The following is a 5,100-nucleotide window of genomic DNA, read 5'->3' as shown; positions in this document are numbered from 1 at the left end:
AAAAAGCTTTTGACTGCCGTAGCCGAGTAGGTAGAGATGTCGACTATAATTCCGTGTGTCGTAGGTTCAAATGCCGGCACATGGAGTATTTAATTGTTAGAAACAAATTTATTAAGATACAAAACTTATACAATTCACATGAAATTTCAATTTGTCAATAGCATTTTCAATCTTGATAATTTATCAAGAAAAGAGCTTTTGATTTCTGTGCTAGAATACCAATTCTTGATAAATAATAAAAAGTTTACAAATTATAAAGATTTTCAATTTATCAAGTGCACAGAATTGGGCTGATAATATATATAAATGAACTGTCGTTTGCACATTTCTGATAAATTTATCCAGCGATTTCACTGAATAAACTTGATAAACTGAAGCCAATACAACTCTGTCGCAACTCTAGCTATGTTTTCTTGGGCAATAATCGGGGTCCGCATACAAATTTTGCACGCAAATTCAACAACAACGATATGATCCTGATATAGATCTGGTTCAATTATTACCCCGTCTGTTTGTTTTGTTTCATTGATAATTTTGCCGCAAAGTTTTGGTAGCCGTGACAAATGAATTCATACACAAACAGACATTCTGCCATTGTTTCTTCTAACTTGGTTCAAATTAATCGCCTTTATGTTATATGTATATTTATTTAAATAGATATTATGTCGTAAATATAATTTTTTCCAATTTAATGATGTAGTTTCTATAATTTCTTTATCCCCGTGCTAGTAGTATAAAGTTAGTGATATTGAGCTCTGTAACCAAAGAAAACACGACTATTGTCGCATGTGTAAAGGAAAGGAGAGTGTGGGTCGTTCATGTAACAGAGTATGTAAACTTATAAGATTATCTGCTTGATAAAGTTATCGGTTTAGGTGAATACCACTAATGCATATGAGAAAATACCGAAATTATGCATATGCATACTTTCGTTTTAAAAGCGAAATAATGCATATGAAAAAAAAACGAAGTAATGCATACATACACAGTGATCTATTATTTTTATTGGCCAAATAATAGACATAAGAACGATTATGAGAAATGTAAACATAACAAAACTGTCAAAGCTAAACTTCAAAATGGGGGGATTGCCAGATGAATGTACGTAACCAATAGTTATTCAAGACACGAACCATTATATCAGTATAGACACGAATTGACATGGCCACTATGAAAACGGGCTATCCATCAACCGTAAATAAAGATTCCTGTTTGGACCGAAAAACTAAGGTCAAGCAAATCAACAGTTTCGGTTGGAAACCGAAATAATGCATATGGCAAAAACCGAAATAAAGCATACATGCCCAGTAATGCATACATGCACAGTTTCGGACAAAAACCGAAATAATGCATATGTGAAGACGACATGCATTATTCTTAATTAAGCATTGATACTATACTTGACCTACATTTTGTTCATAAATAACACTATTATATAAATTTTATCCTCGAGAAGACCTTTTTCTAATCATCAGGCGAAATTCTCCACAGTAGGTGTTGCCGTGCGCACAAAACGAAAACGCTTCACATAACCCCAAAGTACTCCTCGCGGATCAAGTGGTGAAAAACTGCGAAAAGGTTTATTACTGTATATACTGTGGTTTTTCACTTGATAATTAAAAATTTGTTTCTCTATCACTTTTTGCGTATCTGGGTCTCTATTCTGTAACTGTGAGTTTTCAAGTGTACACTGAAAATTGTGTGCACTCTTCATTTTGCGATTCAGGAAGAGTGAGAATGAGTTTTAGCTGTCGAAATTGTGTACACTTCCTCATTTTGCGATTCATCATGTGTGAGAATGAATTTTAACTGTCAAAATTGTGTACACTTCACTTGCGAAAAACTCACTGAATTTTAGTCGGTGAGTTTTTGGTTGTGAGTTTTGCACTCGGTGTATACTACATTTTCTCACAGTTTTGAAAGACAATTCGATAAAAAGTGAGATGTTGTTTGTTTTTTACATTACAGAAAACATATTAAAAAATTATTTTAAGATTTGAGTTAGAAATCGAAGTGTATAAGTTTCTCTACGCAAAGCACGCACATGTGCGTGTGCCTTATATTAATAAAAATAAAGTACACACATGTGCCCGTGCTTTTTACCAAACGGCACACACATGTGATGTGAGCAAGTTTTTAATTTTTTATATGCACAGCACACGTGTGTGAGCGTAAAATGTTAGGATGTGCTGCGCATGTGTGTGCAAATACGAACCCTGCTCAAAATTAAAAAAAGTGAATTGAAATTGGAAGGAGGCAAAAGATAATTGATATAGTAAGTGTTTATTGTGCTTGTGCTTGTGTGAAGGTGTTTTGTACATATATTTCCATTCTTATTTGACGTTAGTTTTGTTGTTGCCATTCTTTGGACTAAAAATTTGGTTTTTTGCGTTTCTTTACTTTACCTGTTATCCTCTTTTAGTGAGGGCATTTTGCTTACGCTCTGGTATTTTGACACTTTTCAGATTTTAGTCCAAAATTATAAGGAATGAACCTAATAGGGCCAATTTCACAATGCGTAGTTAACTCAGAATCGGCAGTTAACTACAGATTTTTGTACTGAAAATCTCTAGTTAACTGCCGATTCTGAGTTAACTACGCACTGTGAAATTGGCCCATAGAGCCCCTGCGCGTCGGTTAGAGATGAGTTAGATAATGATGTTGAATATCAATTTGAGAACTATGAATTTCTCCAAGGTCGGAGAAATATTTTTTTGGTGTTTATTGGGCTATAGCACAAAAAATCACAACTTCACTGCTTTGACGTTTGCTTTATAACACAGGCCTACAAAATTTAAAATAGTTCAGACCCTGGGACTAGCTTACACTTTTCTAATGGTTTTTGTTGCGCTGAATCTGAATCCAGAATCAGTTTTGCTCGATTGGCTCAGGTTTTTGAGATATTTGAGCCTACACATGCGAAAACCCCGACTTTTTGCTATATTCGTAATTTATTTTCATCAAGAATAGTTCCTTTTTTAGAAAATTTAATAAACCATTTGAAAGTAAAATATTTCCCCTTAATAACGCTGTTTAACTCAACGAGATATCTTCATCTAACCTGAGATATTGTCCATTGAAGTTTATGAGTTTTGCGACATTACTTATTTGCACAAATGCAACATAACCTCCAAATTTTGGTTGTAAATGTTTGCAAATTGATTAGAATCCACTTAAACAAGTAATTAAATACTTTTCACATGATTTAGCAGAGCGCACTTTTCTTTTGATTGCTCGTTGTGAATACGAACGCCATAATTTTTACCTAGCTCGTGGGACTACGCTAAATTTTGACAGCTTGTAAATATGTATACACTTAAAGTTGTTGGCGGTAATAAAAGTCAAAGTGTATCATGGCGTATATATCTGACTAGTCCGGACTGGTACGGGATCGCAACTAATGATAAAGGCGCGTATTCATAGTCCAGCAACTAAGTCGAAACTAACAAAGTTGCAACTTAAATTTAAGTACCAACTTTAAATTTACCTCTATTCATAGTTGCATTTCAGACGTTTACTAACTAGTTTCGACTTAGTTTACGATATAGCAAAATAAGTGTGAAAATGTATAGATTTTTCTTTACGATATTTTGGAAAAATTAAATTTTTATTAAATAATGTCAAGTTTGATCATCCGTTTATGTAATTTTTATTTTCATTGCATGATTATGCAAAAGAATAAGGTGTGAAATAGCCAGAACAACCGCAGTGATGTGGAGTCGATGTTTATCGAAAGCATGCTGTGAAACATACAAATAGTAGATATCTAAATGTTATGCACAAATTTACTTTAAAAGAACTAGCGTGAAACTGACTTATTATTTGAGAATTTATCTAAACTATTCCAATTATAAATTTGTGATTTAGCTTTATTCGAATTGTTCCGAATAAAATGGATCGATCTTTGTAAATTTTAATTGGAGATTATTCAATATTATCAAAATCACCCTCTACCAACTTAATTTTTACATATTTTGTCTGTTTTCCCTTAATTTGATAAAATACTTCTTCCTAGTTTTGACTTAGTTGCAGCTGCAGCCGAAACTAAATTTTAAGTTGGTACTTAGCCAGAAAAGTCGAAACTAAGGCGACTATGAATAGCTTTACCGCCCTATTCCCACACCACTGACAAAACTCAGCGGCTGACTATTGCCTTTACTACTGCGCCTAATACTATGCCGCAAATTTATTTTAAGCTGTCGTATGACAATTGTCAGTTTTATTGTTATGACCTACTGAGTAAGTGACAACGGCGAAACAATTTTTATATTGTGTTTTAGGCGCAGTAATTGTGACAATAGTCATATGATGAATTTTGTCAGTGTTGTGGGAATAGGGCGGTTAGTTGTGACTTAGAATAGTTTTGACTTAGTTTAGTACTAAAAATGACTATGAATATGCGCCAAAGTATATTAGTGGTATTCATCTAAACCGATAACTTTATCAAGCAGATAATCTTATAAGTTTACGCACTCTGTTACATGAACGACCCACACTCTCTTTTCGTTTACACACGCAAAAATAGTCGTGTTTTCTTTGGTTATAGAGCTCAGTATCACTAACTTTATACTACTAGCACGAGTATAAAGATTTTATAGAAACTAACTCACTAAATGTGAAAAAATTATATTTACGAGATAATATGTATTTAAATAAATATATATATATAACATAAAGGCTATTAATTTGAAGAAAGTTAGAAGAAACAATGGCAGAATGTCTGTTTGTGTATGAATTCATTTGTCACAGCTACCAATCTTTGCGGCCAAATTATCAGTGAAACAAAACAAACAGAACGTATAATAATTGAACCAGATCTCCGTCAGGATCACAACGTTGTTGTTGAATTTGCGTGCAAAATTTTTATGCGGATCTCGATTATTACCTAAGAAAACATAGCTAGAGTTGCGACGGAGTTGTATTGACTTCAGTTTATCAAGTTTATTCAGTGAAATCGCTGGAGAAATTTATCAGAAATGTGTAAACGAGTTTCCATACAAATTTAGACAGTTCATTTATAAGGTTTACACAATTATAAGTTTATACGGTTTACAATGCATTTATAAGGTTTGATGAATACCCTTATTATTTACAGTGGCT

At 33.2% G+C, this 5,100-nt stretch overlaps 1 protein-coding gene across 1 annotated transcript in view; it reads left to right on the top strand.

The window, feature by feature from the left end:
- The window catches only part of LOC118741504, a 10,991-nt gene that overhangs the window by 5,672 nt on the left and 219 nt on the right, over positions 1 to 5,100 (top strand). The window lies entirely within an intron of this gene.

The sequence above is a fragment of the Rhagoletis pomonella genome, unplaced genomic scaffold, assembly GCF_013731165.1.
Source record: "Rhagoletis pomonella isolate Grant_MI unplaced genomic scaffold, Rhpom_1.0 Rhpom_scaffold_00006, whole genome shotgun sequence".
Taxonomy (NCBI): Eukaryota; Metazoa; Arthropoda; class Insecta; order Diptera; family Tephritidae; genus Rhagoletis; species Rhagoletis pomonella.
The sequence above is the reverse complement of the archived record's forward strand: the minus strand, read 5'-3'. Positions and strand labels throughout refer to the sequence as shown.